Raw genomic sequence first — 17,112 nt, forward strand, 5'->3', positions numbered from 1 at the left:
GGGACGAATAGATCCGAGTGGAACGCGCGATAATTCGCTGAAGAACACTCTTTCTCTCTCTTTCTCGGCGCACAGAAGGCGATCCGCGCGAAAATGAGACTTCGTCTCAACTTCGTTCGAGAGATATTGAATATGACGGCTCCAAGGTCGACCGGAGAAGTTCCGATCGTACCCTTTATTAGGATACGTCCGGAAGCCGCGTTGATCCACCATTATCGCCCCCTGCGCGGAATACGAAATGAAAGTGCTCTCCTCGTCTCTCGCCGGCGGCGGTGCTCTCGCCGTTTATTTGTAACTCCATTACTAAAACGACGATCGGGGATTTTCAGAACGAGAGGATCGCGCGCGCACGCGACGACGGTATCTCCGAGGACATGAATTGCTACGCGACTTCTATGAACGCAGTTCGGTGATTAAGTTAGTAACTTTGCTTTCAGCCCCCCGTGACTTTTGTTCAACTGTCGATATTAAAAGCTCCCGACATTTCGCCCGGGAAGGTATATACTTAATTCTTTTAATTGATCTCCTCTCTCTCTCTCTCTCTCTCTCTCTCATTCTGTCGCTCTCGTTCGCTTTTGAGCGAGTCGATGAAATTGCGTTTTAAAATGCGCACAAGCGCAGAAGATAAATGGGCGAGATTTTAAGTTTATAAAATACCCTCCGGCGGGCAAAAAAGGTCATATGTGAGAAATTTCCTCGCTCTCCCGCGCTACCAGCGGCTCTATAAATTTACACAGGCTATTCTTTCTCTCTCTCTCTCTCTCACTCTTTTTCTCTCTCTTGCCAACGCAATAGGAAAAGTTCGCGTATCACCACGTATCTCACGATTACGTTAAATTACACCGTTATTACGAAAGATTAAAAATAGAAAGGCCGACCGTTGTACCTCGGGGGAAAAAGTACATTTCGACTGTGGCGGTACCTTTAAGTCGCGTTACGTCACTTCGAAACGAGCAGGGAGAAACGAGAGAGAGAGAGAGAGAGAGAGGGGAGGGATACCATGCGGTGGTAGGCGTGTGTTTAATATCCCGATGCACGTCTCGTTTGGTTGCTTAATTGAAGAGCAACATTCCGCGCTGGTACGCTCCAATTACCGCATCGGCTGCGAAACAACACGAGCCGTGTTTTCTCGCTCGAGCTTACTACGTAATCTGCTGAATCTGGTCGATCGCGGATGATATCATCACGGAAGCGAACTTCCGCGCTCGAGACGCCTCCCTCCTCCCCTCCCCCCCTCTTTCCACCCCTTTCGATTAACGTAAGACCGCTGAATAAAGCGCGAACGATTGATGAAGTGGAACGCATAGCCGGTGGGATTCTCGCCTACGAAGAGACCCCCGCCGCCTCTTTCAGAAGACACAACGCACGTAATTTCGTATAACGAGCCGGCAAATTATATCCGCGAGCGCGGTTAGATATCGGGCGGTAGTTGCGGGTATTTTTAGCGTCGTCTGGTGCAGCTCCCCCGAACTGGTCTTCTGGAAAATGTTTACAGCGCGGCAGCATAGCGTGATTAATAAGGGAACGCTGGGCGGTCTGTCCCTTCGCTGATTTTCAGCTTCGAGCTTCGGATATGTCGCAGAACGGCTCGAAATAATAGGCGCTTTTTATACACACCAGATCGTATCCCGCCTGGATCGTATTATTTTTGTAACGGCAAATTTCCCTCCGGCCGATCCGAAGCGCGGAGTTTTTCTCTCGTTATAGCCGGTCGTGGCGGCGCAATCGTCGACTTTCCGGTAGAAAGGCGATGAAGAGGGAGAGCAAGGCTTTCCGAAATGAACTTCGATGAACGAATACCGGACGAATTTGATAATTCTACGGCTTCGGACGCGAAGTCTTATGAAAGAATGATGACCTCGGCGGGATGAAACTCTCGCGCAGAAATGTATCCGCGGCGTATGTTTGCAGATAGCAGCGTGCTATCTGGAAGCCTGATACCGCCGACATCCGTATCAGACTAGGTCAAATTGGATCCGGAATGAGTTCACGGGCCGAGTTTCCCGGCAGACTCCCCGGCACTAGTTCGAATTCGAAACTTTTTCCACGCTGGGCTGGCTCAAACTGATTCCGCCTTGTTTCGACGGGGCGGACTTTCGCTCCGCGTGTTCGATAGGAAAAACTAATCGTCCTCGAGCGCAGCCGACCGCCACGCCGAGCATAAAGTCGATTTCGTTTGATAAAAAAGAGAGAAAAAAGAGAGAAAAGAGAGAACAGCCATACCTTCTCCGAGCGGTGGACAGTATCGGTGGTGGGACGAAAAGCGCGGCCTACGTGCCAATAGACGTCTTTATCGTTCTTCGGCTCGCTCCAACCAGGCCACGGCTTTCACCGGGGGTGTACTTGCAGTTCTCGCGCTGCGGCTGTTCAACGTCGAACTTCCGTCACGCTGTAACTTAACTTAAACGGCCGACCGTTTACCCGCAAATATTTGAGGAAGCCTGACAAAGTCGTCGTATCCACTTTCGCGGAACAATCTCGCGTGCCGCAGGCAAGAGCCGCGAGAGAAACTGAGACGAGGCTATCGCACGAGTTGTGGTGCGGGCGCGAGAGCGCACCGAAATTACCGAACGTGTAACCAGCCCAAAGCCTGCCAAAGGACAAACGGAGAATTGACAGTCGTATTTCATTATCCATCAATGAGGATCGCGAGGGGTCGCACGAGGCGCACTCGGAGGGTGCGAACGAACGACAAAGCGCGGCCTGCTTTTTTAATTAATCTTCACCGTGATTTCGCCCTAATGGGAACTTAAAGCCCGATCGCGCGGGGCCGTGTGGCGCGAATTAAAAATTTACGGCGAATAATAACCGGCCCTCGTCGAAGTTTCGCCGCGCCAAGATCGGGCGTTTAAATTTACTTCACTTTTCGTTTATTTGTCAGGAGGAAATATTTTTATTTACTTTATTATTCAATCTCGCAGGGTCGCGCTTTTCATACGTGTTACTCCATATCCCCGTGAAATCGTGTTTCAAGATCAAGTTTCAATTTCAGGTTCGAGGCTTCAATTTCGGGGTAATTGAATTCGCAAAACCGACGGCTCGTAATCGCAGATACGCTTGACGTGAAACGTAACGGGAATCGTTAGTTGAAATTCTCGTTTGAGTTAATTACAGCTAATTTAGACTTAATTAGCCTTCGATCAAATTTTCCAGCGTACTTAAAAAATAATTTAATGTTACACGCGTCACCAGGATTATCGTCAAAAGGATCGGACCGAAATACCAGCGAATATCATATAAATTAATCCGGGCTAATTGTCCTTTCGTACATGCGATGAAATATTCACTGAACTTCGTTGCCGAAAAGATTCGCCTCGCGAGTCCGCTAAATATAACGTTTTGAATCGTTAAAAGTTCCCCTGAAAGATGAAAAGGCTTCTAATTAAAAGCAAATGTCAGCAACTTCGTGTGTCCCGTCGGGGCCGGAAAAAGAGAGAATGTCGAAAGCGCATGATTGTATGAAATAGCCTTAGCCGACCCGACGTAAAATTTATCTTAACGCTCTGGAAAATCTCTGGGAAACATTACGCTCCCATGTTCAGCGTTGCTGAATCTCAAACGTTGATATACGCAACCCGAGAACGCTGTACTCCTCACCGGCGCGATCTACGATGGTAAACTACGATAATTTTGATGAACAACGTTAGCTGTGGAAGCATTTTGCGAAAATGGAATAGGAGATCCCTCGTGTTGCTTAAACCTCCCTTATCAGGAACGCCGTCTTTGTTTTCTCCAATCTCTCTGTGCGTTTTCTCTCAAAGGAAAGTAAAAGCTTTCATTGTATGGAGAAGAGGATTGGATAGTAGCAAAAGGCCAATTAGAGCCGATTCCTTTTGAGAGAGAGAAAGAGAGAGAAAGAGGATTTCTGATTTTAGATCTTTCGAACTGAAAATTATTCGAACCACACACGGAAGAACGTACTTTCCATTCTTTTTTCTTTTTTTCGGACTCACGAGACGGACGAAAGCTCATTGCACCGAGTCTCTGCTTCATAAATGATATACGAGCGGGATTGCGAGATCACGTTAACACCCGCGGCGGTAGTTCTCCCTCTCTGCATTCGTCTCCGTTTGCTCTTCTTAACGCGAGCTCGCGCCCCCGTCCGCCCCTGTCCAATAAGAAGAACAACGGACCATCAGTTCTTATTGCACCGTTGCAGTTCCCTCGGGGACCAATATTTTTCAAGCAGTCGACGCGCCCGGTCTCGCGGATTCTCCCGGCGACGGTTTTGACACGTGTCTTCCTGGATGGCGAGAGAGCCAACGATGCAGCTAACAAGCTGTCAAATGTCACACACTTCATGCGAATGGGAAAAGTCGTCGCCGAGGCGACGAGAAGTGTCATCTTTCAAGTCGCGAGCGATTAAATATCATCAATTTGGGAAATTGAACGAAACTGATCGCGCGGAGAGGACGGTTCTCGGATTACGCTGTTGTTACGCGCGTCAAAAGCCAAAGCGCAACGGCCGAATCGAGTTTTCCGACGGCATCACGTTTTACCAATCACAATTTAATCCTTTGACTGCGGCGAGCTAAGCAAAAACGCGCTCGCATTGTGCGACACGAAATTCTATCGTGTGACACTGAGACGACTCATCTAGAATGGAGTCTCTAGAATACAAAAGTCTGCCCACTGATGACACATGGATCGTCCTGATTCATGTTTATATTGGTTGAATCAATCTGTGTAATTAAACGGAACCAATGAGAAATAGTAGAAAAATGAGACAAATTTAAACCGGAGAAATAATATAACCGACTGAACAATTATAATCGTTGATATTGAATTGTCATAAAAATAATCATTTTATTAACAAATTTGTAAACTGTTATGTATATAAACATAATTGATAAACTGAAGTCTTCTAAAATTATATAGAATTAAATAAAGACTTTTAACTATGGAACGTATGGCCATTGTTTTGCTGCCGTAAATTACTTACTTCGATGTCGATTTTGACTCTGGTCATTTCGACATCTGCCTATTTACATTGATACTTTATTTATTTAATTATTTGTAATCATGCTGTTAGTCAACTACCTTCTACGGTTGGAGTTCTAATTTTGATCCATTTTGTTTCTATTGTAAATATGAAATAGAAGTGTGTGATTTACAATTTATTATATATTAATGTGATATTGCAATAAACGATATAATAGTTTTACTCACCATAAAGATTGATTCTTTATTCAAAACAATATACAATTTTAATCAATTTAAAAGGCATGTGTCCCGCGACACAATAAACGCCATTTTATTATATAAACTGTTATAGTAGCCAGGTTATAATATTCTAGGAACTTTAGAGTAGAGTAGAGTACATAAGATGTGTGCATAAGATTTAACGCGTCGAGTGTTGCGCTGATTTCCATTGATCGTACAAACGTTTAACCGATAATTAAATCGTCAAAGCAGTAAATAAATGTAATTCAAGATATATATATATATATTTTTTTTTTTACCTTGTTCCATTGGTCCTTTGCTGACAATACAGTCTACTTTGCGGATGCAATTAATTATATTCTATATGTAACTTAACAAAACGCGATAATGTCACAGCACCGGTGGCCCCCACGGCAGTCAACGCGTTAACAAAATACAAATGGGATAAATAATATTTAATATTTACGTTCACTTTGCGGCCACCGCGCCATTATGGTGCGCTATATATACATAGCCGTCGTAAATAAAAATGAAGAATGACAGAAATATACAGTGAGTATGCAATAGAGAAATACTTCTCTACGACGGACATTATCCATCGTACGCGGTCAAAGGGTTAAAACCACGTTGACTTCTGGATGTAAGCGTCGTGATGTAACGATCTCGGATACTGGAAACGGATAGCTGGACCGAGAATTGATAACTCGATTAGAAATTCTATTTCCCGGCAACGGTCGACGAGTGCATTATTTGTTGCCGTGCGCGTTATTCCAACTTGTTATCGCGTATGATAAATTGCATGAAAGTCGGTGTACAATAGATATTTTTTACATGTTCAGCCCCCCCCCCTTCGTTTCCGGGCACTTTGATTTCGCATGAACTTATTCAACGCACGGCCGCTTTTGTGCATGTGGAAGGCTACTACGTTATATAAAATGACTCGACTCGTACTACTGATTGAACAACTGATCACAATAACGCAACAGGATCAATAATTATCCAGACACGGCCCCGCCGTTGTTGATAATTTTAGAGTGCTATCGCCTTGCACCGAGCTCTCTGCACACGCACGAACGTGTTTCATATTTTAAACATTAAATTTCTCGGAAACGAGGGCACATACACAGGCACACGCAGGCATGCACGCGCGCACACACACACGAAGAAACATTATGGGCGCGGGTCTTTGATATACCATTGCTTGCTTCCGCTTTTAAGCGATTTTACGCAAGCATACCGTAGCAGGCTCCCGTTAAAATTATCCATTTCATTAGCGCGTGAATTATTTTTTCGTGTTGAAAACACGCGGCGACGATGTTAGAGAGAGAGAGAGAGAGAGAGAGACGCGAAAGTTTCCACTTATGGAAACATTAACGTGGAGCACTGATTTAAGGAAATGATTTTCCTCCCTTCTGAGGACAAACAAGGTATATAATTCTGCGAAACAGATCTCCTCCCGCCATCGTAATCTTTATTTGCGAGCGTCCCGCTTTACACGGAGAATTTTCTGTATCTCGCGACGTGAGGTCGCAATCTCGAGGAGACGACGAGCCTCGCAACTTCAGCGATCATGCCGAGATTTGCTCGAATTGCGTAACACCGTCTCTCTCTCTCTTTCACACGCACACATACCGCTTGCCGTAGTCGCTTGCTTTCACCCACGCGAAAACCACCTGAGTTAACGGTGACATTTTCGCAATGTCTCGTTGAAGTTTCGCATCGCAAAATACGACCAGCGACGTCGCAGATAGTTCCCGATGTTGATCGGCAGCAGTTATATAATCGACGGTGCAATAGGCGCGAGGACGGCGGCAATTAAGGGAGGATTACAGCTCGAGCAGGCCGGATTCGCGTTCTTAGGGAATCCTTCTTCCAGGACGTTGGCTCCCGCTTTCTTAACAGCGTCCCGCCAAATTCGCCGTTTCGGCGTCGGAAGATCGATACGGCGATGCACAAAGTTTCCCGTCGTCGTCCTCGTTGTCGGGCGGCGAGGGAGGGGGGGGGGGGGCGGGACATTAAGAGAAAACGGATGACGTATCTCGGGGCATGCGGGCAGGACGAAGAAGCTGAGGTCCGTGGCGTTCGCGCGAGATGTCTCGGGCTAAACATTAATCGCTCCCCCGCGGCGGACTTTTTGCTGCAGAAAGTGGCGCGCGTTCCACGCGTAAATCGTAAAATGTAACATTACGGCGATTTTCCCGGCTAATAAAATTAATTGCCGTTATCGGATAATTAAGAGAGATGAGGAGCGTCCGGCGAATCGGCGTTTCAGGTCATCAGGAAATCATCGAGCCGTTCCAATTAGCGTCACTCATTAAACATGTTACATGTAGAGCCGGGAGAAGGTATAATTATTATTATCGTTATTCGCCGATAAAGTGCGCGATGTTCAAGGCGATGTTCATGACATAACGACAGTATCGCTGTATTTCCCAATTACTTGATCGCAATTACGACAGCAATGAGCGAAACGCGTCGCGTAAAGCTCGCACGCGCGCGGATTTTTTCACCACGTTCGTTAACATTTTGCGGTCCGCGGCCCATCCGAAGACGCTTGACTAATGTGTTCGAACTTCTCGAAGGCATAATACGAAAGTAGCCGCGCTTATTTGGTTGATTTTCTTCTTATATAGGGTGTCCGAAAATCCACGCAAGATTTGAATTTGTGCGATAAAGTGTTACCAACGAAAAAAGAAGACAGCGTGACAGCTGACAGTTCAAGGTTATTAAAAATGGAGCGCCACACGAAAGAACAATGCGTTTTCATTGTTGAGCAATATTTAAAAAATAATGAAGGTTTGGCAGCTGCAATTCGCAATTTTCGTACAAAATATAATCGGAATAGTGATTTGACTTCATCAACTGTGAAGAGATTAATTAAAAAATTTAGGGAGACTGGATCAATTCAATTACTGCATGAGTCATTTCCTGGTCGTGTAATTTCCCGTTTTGGTGATCAGAATTGGCCGCCCAGATCGTGCGATTTAACGCCGTTGGATATTTTCTTTGAGGTTTTTTGAAGTCTAAGGTTTATGCCAACAAGCCCACGACCACCCACGCCTTGAAGGAGGAAATTGAGCGTTGTATCAATAAAATTCAGCCACATTTATGCAAAACGGTCATGGAAAATTTCCACAAAAGAGTGCGTATGTGCCAACAAAGCCGTGGAGGCCATTTACCCGATATGCCATTCCATACATAACCGTGTACTGTATACTTTATGAATCAATAAAAAATTTACAATTTTTAATAGTAAACCTGTATTTTCTATCAAAATTACTTCTTGCGTGAATTTTGGGACACCCTATACAAATGTTGATATCTAAAAAACTATTGAACCTGGCGTATTCGAAAAACTTTTATCGTGAAGTTCATTTTTATTTCTATTATTAACACTATAAAAGTTAACTTTTCTGTGAGAACTTTACTTTCTGAGACTATCCAAATCATAGTCTAATTTGAGGTGGAAAATAGTCAAACATAGATATAATCGATTTTTTAAGCGCAGAAATTGTATCAAGAGGATTAATAAAAGAATAGAAAACATACTCTCGTTTATATGTGCTTGTAAACATTGTTTTTTCCTCCGCAGATATAAATTAATATTCTCATCGTCTGATGATTCTGACGAGATTCGTTTCACGACACGTTGACGAAATATCGGTGATACATCATCTATGACTATATTATATAAAACAAAATAATATAAAATACGGCATAATACGAAACCAACCAGTAGATAAATAAACAAATACAATTAGAGAACACGTGTACGATTGATAAATAATAAATGACTGTAAGAGGCGTATTTACCTTCTACAACTTGAATGTCTTTATCTGAAAAGAAAATCTGTGTTAGATAACATTGTTTGCTTTCCTCGGCTCACAACAGCGTCTACACCGCTAAGATCTGTCGATCGACTAGAATCGAAAGACCAGCTCCGAAAGAACAATCCTAACACTTGGAGCGATCGTCACTTGTTTTGACATAGCTACGAATCGCTATTTATCTGTTCCACATGTTGCCAATTGCTTAAAACCGCATATGTTTCGATTTATCGATAAAACCAATGTTGGTCAGATCGCGACGGCACAACGGACGGACCGCTACGTCGAAACGAGCTCCACGGCATCGACGGAGCGCAAAGTGTTAAAGCTATTACGCCGTCGGGGACGTCGCATGCGCCGCGCGGAATACGGGCGGATATTCTCGCGGGGCGATAGACGATATTTTCATGCCGACAGGGACAGACGCAAATGGCAACGGCGCAAGAAGCGTTGCGAGATAAACAGGCCTTCCTTTGTTTACGTCCGCTGGGTTCTGCGCGACCGCGATCTTTCCGCGTGCAAAAACGGAGCGGAATCGACTAACAGGTTGCGCGAGCTGACGAGCGAAATTCAACGGGGGAAAATCGGTGAACTTTTCCGCGAGCGAACAACGAGCAATTGCGACATCAGCTTCGTGAATCACGCTTGATTGACTAATTTTCATTATCTCCATCAATATGGGCGCGCCTGTGTGCCGGCACGTGCACACGCATGGACGTTTTGTCTCGCAATTCCCTCGTACGAGAGTCTGCGGTGGTATGCACCGTGTATTATCAACGATATTTGAAAATAACATGTTATCGAGAGACATTGTTCGTGACAATTATTTAGCAGAATGATAACGATCTCTCTTTAAGGCCCTTTAAGGCCTTAAAGAGCCCACATATCGGTCCCATTGGGGTAAAAAGTTACAATTCATAAGATTGTCTTAAAGGACGTTCCTCATGAAAATTCCTTTGTCCGGATAAAATTGAGAGAAGTACGATTTTCCGAATGTACATCATTTGTGTACATTAAGCGTATAAGACATAAAAATCTTAAAATTGTTTTAGAATACATTTATTTTCCGCTTATTTATAACATAGTCGGTAACATAGTTTATAACATAGTAGTTATAAGACAAAAAGCTAAATGATTTGAGATACCGGCAAATTTGAAATATGTTTAATATTCACTATAAAACTTAATACAGTAAGGGAAAAAGTAACATCACAGCCTTTATAGGTATAGCCTCTCTTAATATCTCCACTATTGGGTAGTAAATTCTATTGATTACTTCTGGAATTATTTATTTAGTAACTCGCCATTATATGAGTGTGTTCCGAATATACATTGACAATATTGGCTGTACGGGAAAATTGTTTTACCAATATTTCTATCAATGACGTCATAAATGGTAACCATATTGCCACTACGGTTGCTGCAGTTCCCGAGACAGTTGCAGTGCAATATGGCGTCGTGTAAACGACGAGAGAAGGTGGATTTGTCACGTGTAAAAACAAACAGGCTGCGTTCCGAAATTTACTACCAATACCAAAAATCTGTTGTTTATGTTACCATAGATTTTCAGTATTAGCAGTGAATATCGCAACGCAGCCGGTGTTTGTCCATCGCGTCTATTACAGTCCACAACTGCAACGTCTGTTACAGTCCACTACAGCAACTACTGCAATGCTGTTCCGAAATACAACGTCACAATGTTACTAGCAATACCAAAGTAATTTCGGAACAGCTGCACCAGCGCACTATTATGACATCACGATGGTCGCACTGCCAGTAAAAAGGGAACACATCCTATGTAATAGGGCGCTAACATGTCAATACACAATAGCCGGCGTTTGGTTATAATGCATTTTTACTGTCGAGCATTTTGAAATGTTTTTAAAGCACTTTTAGCGTTTAATTATACATATTTCCTCACTGTTTTTAAACTCTAGCGCATTATCATATGAATATGCGTATATTGGAGCGTTTTGTTCGATATTTAATATTTCATTCGACTATATAGAACTCGAGTTACGCAAAATCAAACAATAACATAGCATTTTACTAACGTGGCTCCCTTAGAGTACTGATAATCTTCTTTTTCGAGGTTTTCATATCGAAATTGTTACTCGATAAGTCGACTGTAATCTATTAAGTCGATTATAAGTTTACTACTACACTTCTATCTGCATTGCACTGTTGTCCTTCTGATAAATTGTATCTTTTGACAAGTCAATATCTACATTAAAAATTTATAGTTATATTCATCTTTATTTCGAATAAACATATTTTTTGTAACAAAACACTTCGTGTTATTTTAAACAAAACCAATTTTTAAAATCTATTTTAGTTGGGGGCCACATTACCACCCCTGTTTCTCTTCAACCCTTTACGTAATGTCGCCATACTTTTATAAATAACGTCCTAAGTAATAAATATTTCATAACTTTGGATTTAGGATTGAGGATTAAACAACACTTTAACAAATGTACTCGTTCAGTTCGTTTCAATTTAAAATATTATTAACAAAGTTATTGTACAAAATGTAAGTAGGGGGCCATAATACCTCCTTTTCCTCTGTTATGTAATCATTAACTTTTAACTTACACACACGTACACACACACAGACACCTGCGCGCACACAATAGATTGTCACAATCTCATCCTCTGGCAAAGTTCCGCTCGACAAGAAATATATTCCTGGTAACATTGTTCCGCGATATTATTTAATCCCCAAGTCTCCGCTGAACTAATATTACATAGATTTCTTACCTCGAGCGAGAGCCGACGAGAGGATTGAACGTTACGTGATTAAGTGATGAATTAAGTGGACCCGCTCTCTCTCTCTCTCTCTCTCTTCGTCTTAATATAATTTAAATTCAATACCGACAGAATGGATTAGTTCAGCGGATTCTGTTTGAGAGTCGGGGCTCCTCCTTTCTCTCATTCTCCCCGAAGGATTTTCTTCGCATGGAAACACGAAGAAGTGCAAATGCATCCCCTTACATCGGCGAATAGACCGCGCGCGGCATATACCTCGCGTCTATCTCGAAAGTTTAATAACGGTGCACAGTCATTCGGATCGAGGGAATAAGTTCCTACGGAACGGAAGATGAAACTATTCGTGGGGACATTCGAGCTCTCGAGAGCTCGATCCGAATCGGCGGTTTCGAATGGAAATGGAAAGAAATGTTACACGTTTATCAACATGACTGCCGCTACACCGCCACGGCGCATTCGCGGTCGGTGCATACATATTCCGCGATGGGAAAGAAGGCGGCACGCTATTTGCCGCGCGATTCTAATAAACGAGCGAGTGAGGTGTAATCGAAAAACTTTGCTCATTATCTCGCGCCGCGTCTCGCATTATCGTTTTTACCTGCGAACTTTCGATTTCTTGTCACCCCCTCCCTCTACCCTTTCGGACGCGCTCGTGCGCCGTTACGTACGTATAATTTCTCATTAAATGCGCGAATACAGCAGCCGCGCAACAAGAGCGTCGCCGGCGACACACGCGGCCAATAAAATACCTTGCACGTCGCTCCGATCTTTTTTATCGGACCCGCACGCATTTATCCCCGCGTGACAACAGAGTTCTTTTAACATTTCAACATCGCTGAAACACAATTCCGCGTAATTCCACGACTGAAATAAATTTCCACAACGGATAAACGCGGTCCAATTAACGCGGATCTTATCGAATCCGCGGATATATCAACGGTGTAATTTTTATACATTGGTTTAATCGCGTAACAAGACTTATATTGCGAGAGAAAGAGAGAGAGAGAGAGAGAGAGAGAGAGAGAGAGAGAGAGAGAGAGAGAGAGAGGTTCTCTTAATGGTCGGATAATAATAATCGACACGTCGTTATACACCGGTTAGGGCTCGACTTTAATGGCTAAGCTGAAATTAATTGCACCTCGAAGACGTAACTGCGGGACCCGCCGTAACTTCGTTGTAACCAGAAATTCGGGAAGCGCCCTCGGTGTATTTCCCGTGAAATTTCACGAGTGTATTTGCGATAATACGCGGACAATACGATTCACTCTCTCTCGCCCTCTCCTTCTCCATCTCTCTCTCGGCCTGGTGTTTAATGAAATAGCCCGCCTTTAAGCCTAGACGTTAATTAACTCGTCCTTAATCCATCGCATAACGAGCGCAGGACTCGATGGGATTAAGTCCAGATTAATCGCGGCTCGTAACCGCGGGCTTTCATTAACCGTTGCAGACGCGCGATGCCCTCGCACGTGCGCGCACCTGCACCGGCTCTCGTTTATAACTTTCGTAAATTCGTTTGTAACTTGTCCAACGGCATCGATAAACGTTATAGCACTCTCTTAGCACGCGGTAAACTTACGAGACTCGTCATCGGGTTAATAGCGAATCACAGACTCCGTTTTGCCGGATGAGTCGACCTTCTTTATCAAAAGGCGTGCAGGTTCATGTAGGGATAGTATACAGGATGTTTCATCAACATCCGACCCATCATACGACGGGTTAGGTTAATAATTAGGATGATAATTCGGAACGCTATAACTTCGTTGGAAAGGTATGACTATATCGACAAATGCGAAATTACTATCCGGACGCGCGCGCCTTTGGGCGGGCAATCCGTTGTAATGGGTCGTATGTTGATGCAACACCCTGTACATTCGGCCAGTATTGGAGATACTGACGAGCAATTCGGTACTGAATCGGATTTCACGATAACAACGCCTTAAACGCCGGCAAGGCGGAGATATCACTGGATGTCGAGGCCTAAGTAACTTCAGTGATAAGAACAGTTGCCTGGCGAAGAGAAGAGCAGAGTTCCCAGCCGAATCTGCCTCGTCCCGATCTTTTTCACCTCATATAACGTTAAAAGCAGGAATCTGCGGGTATAAATCAGCACCCGTGGCCGTATTTTGACCTTTCTTTCCACAGTATGGTCATGGTATTAACAAGTATACAATAATAATAATCGTTACCGGGAATCTGTATTGTTTCAACATTGGGAATCGATAATTTTCCATATTTTTACAATATCGGAAATCGGTGCAGTCACAGTACTCGAGCCTTGGTATCATCCCAGTATTCCGCTACTCTCAAATCAGCATTGACACCTAGTCCTGGGAGTCAATTATGTGTCTCGAAACATGTTGAAAATTACACAGGTGAACTCTCGTTTGATCGGGTGGCTTCCACCCGATTGAAAATACGACGTATACCACGCGAGATTCCTCGACGAGTAATTTCGCGTCGAATCGCATCAAATGTCGCGGGAACCGTCATATACTCTCACTGTGTTGTGTGCGGCCATTTGCGAGCATTTATTCACATAAAGCGAAGACACGAGGGATGAGAAATGTCGAAGAGGCACGATCGACCTCCCGTCCGTTAAAAACTGATACCTAGCGGTCATTTCTCGAAGGGAGGGGAGAAAGGGGCGGCGATAACGCGGAAATGTTACCGCTCGAGTTCGATTCGACGATTCAACCGGGCCAACGAGGAATCTAATTAGGAACTCGGACTGTCGAACGAAAAACAGGCCGAAAGTTTCGATCCACCCGGGACTCCCTTTAATTTCCATCTTCGGTCGTTCATTTGCGCCCGTAACGCCACGGACAGTCCGACAGGATTAAGCCCGAATTATTGGCAGCTCGCGACTGTCGGCTTTCATTATCTGTTGCAGATCGCGAGGACGCTCCGACCGATGCCAGCGCGACCCTTCCACCTGCCACGGACGTCGCGCGTTATAATCGGGTGCGACATCAACGTCCCGTCGACAATTTCACGAAGCACAGGTGGGCCGGTGGGCGCTAATTCGCCTCCGGCGAAATTCCCAATCGGCGGGACACACGAGGGCGACATTCGACGAATGCGCGGACCGGATGTTGCGTCGCGCGATCAGTGCAGCCGGAGAACGAGGGGATGAGGCGGACGCCCCTCCGAACTGGGACGAGTAAGCAGCGTCGGCTGTGTGCGTGCGTGGCCGCGATCGAGCCCGGGAACTCGTCCCCTTGAAACGACGGCGACGACGCTCACCCCTCCGAGGACAGCCTGAAAAACAGACCGACCTCGATCCTCGGACTGCGCGCATCCACTCGCAATCGTCCCCGCAGCCATCCTGGACCGCGATCGATGCGTCCCCGGACGGACGGACGCTTCCGGGACGGACGCGGATTTATGCATATGTATGTCCACCCGTGACGTTATACGTTGTGCGAACGACCAGAGTCAAGGTCGAATCGGCTATCCCGGACCGAGGCGATATTCTGAATCATGGAGAGACGCGGTCGGAAATAGCACGCTCGATATCGTCTCCACGGCAGTCTCGCGGCCGTATCGCGTACGTTATTGTCCTTGATTGGCAGTAACCGGAGCTAAGACCCGAGTTCTACCCTTCTCTCTCTCTCCTCTTCCCCGTAGTGCTCGTCTCTCCGATATCCGTGCTCCGTTCGGAACTCGAGGCGGATACATCGCGCCGCTAACGCGGCCGTTACGCGAGAACGACGGAGGGACGTCTTGGGACTGATAGAAGCGAACCATCGAACGAGACACGGGACTTTGACAATCGATCGAACGTGGAAATGTTCCGTGGTCGCGAAGTGCCCCTCCGGAGGATAGTAGCGTCGGAGACGACTTTACGAGCGACATAAACTCGCGCAGTCGTGAGAGACCGCGCGCGAGAGATTTAGCCGAAAGCTCGACGAACTGAGCCGGGGATCAGCGGTGTCCCGAAGACACTTGTTCGAGATTCCGCACGGGAAGTCCTCATGAAGATTTCGAGCGGACGCTGCCCCGCGAGCGTTTCCCCATCGGCTGCGTGGAAAACTGGAACCCCGTGAAGCCCCCGAATCGAGTGACGTCCGGTCGAGCGCGAGACTCCCTCGAGAATCGGACCGAGTATCACGAATGAGAGGCGCGTAAGAGATCGCGAGGAGAACGTCACGATGGGGATGACGACGGCGGCGCGACCGTTGCCGCCGTAAGTCAGGTGTCGATGTACCGGCGATCTCCCGGCGATCTCGCGCGACTTTAAATCGACGGAGGAAAAAGCCGGAGGGATGAGGCGGTGTTTCTCCCGCGGCGGCGACGCGGCGAAATGCGGAAGTGCGAAAGCGCGATACGTTCCATTCTGAAAGGAGCCGTTCTAACCGGTCGGCGCGAGGGAGGAGGGGGAGGGTTTTATTGAGGAAGAGGCACCGACGTGTGAACGGCATCATGTAGAGGCAGAATTTCGCCGGAGAGATGTCGACGACCCGAAGACACGGGAATCCCGCCAGCGTCGCATAGAGCTGCTTCTCTCGCAGGTACGTGACTTGTGTGTGCATTGTTTCCCGAAATAAAATTCACCGAGAATCCGAAACGCGCGCGCGAGCTTTCGTCTCCTCCCCTACCCGTGCGCACGCCTCCGGCGTCAGCATGAGAACGCCTTACAATGTTGAGCTGGAAACAATGCGCGGGAATAAATAACCGCAGAAAGCCTTATGCACGACGTGTGTGTGTGTGTGTGTGTGTGTGTGACGTAGCCGCGATAAAATATATAAATACGACCGGGAGAGATCGATCCTCTCTCCTTCCGCGCGTATATCGTGCCACCCCATTGTCGAGAGGTTGCCCGCTTTTTTCCCAGATCCTTCCTTGACAATTTTCACTCATCACACGCGGCCCGTCGCGCTCTACACTAGAGGGAAAGCTCCGTTCGCCGACTGAATTATAACGCGTCTCTCTCCCAGGCCGTTACAAGCGTGTTGACACAGCGGTGCGCCTATTGTCGTGCGTAGCCGTCGGTATCAATACTACCGTCCGCCGCGATTCAGAACCGCCGACGTATAACACTTGACCCGATTTTCCAACTTGCAATATTCGACGCCACCAGCGCGACGGGCTGGGATCGGCGAACCTTGTTTGTTCTTGCCGCTTCGACAACACACGACGACGTTCCATATAGGATTAGGGGCTCCCCATTGTTGTCCGTCTATTCGGTAGGGGTGGCCGTGCGAGAGAAGGAAGGGCTCGCAGCCGTCGCAGCCAGAAGAAATCAAATAAGCTCGTGATAACGATACACGCGCGCGTGAAAGCGGAGGACACCGTGGTGGATTGGCCGACAAGGAGGAACGTAGGACACGACGACGAAAAGGACAGAGACAAAGA

At 46.0% G+C, this 17,112-nt stretch overlaps 1 protein-coding gene across 3 annotated transcripts in view; it reads left to right on the forward strand.

Moving 5' to 3' along the window:
* LOC106745953 (retinal guanylyl cyclase 2) overlaps positions 1 to 17,112 on the forward strand; it is a 54,152-nt gene that overhangs the window by 3,143 nt on the left and 33,897 nt on the right. For all 3 annotated transcript variants that reach the window (XM_014622021.1, XM_014622019.1, XM_014622020.1), the window contains exon 2: positions 14,648 to 16,268. The gene's annotated coding sequence lies outside the window, so the exon portion shown is untranslated. The remainder of the gene's footprint in view (positions 1 to 14,647; positions 16,269 to 17,112) is intronic.

This window comes from Dinoponera quadriceps, unplaced genomic scaffold (genome assembly GCF_001313825.1).
Source record: "Dinoponera quadriceps isolate SergipeBrazil2010 unplaced genomic scaffold, ASM131382v1 scaffold1872, whole genome shotgun sequence".
NCBI classification, from domain to species: domain Eukaryota; kingdom Metazoa; phylum Arthropoda; class Insecta; order Hymenoptera; family Formicidae; genus Dinoponera; species Dinoponera quadriceps.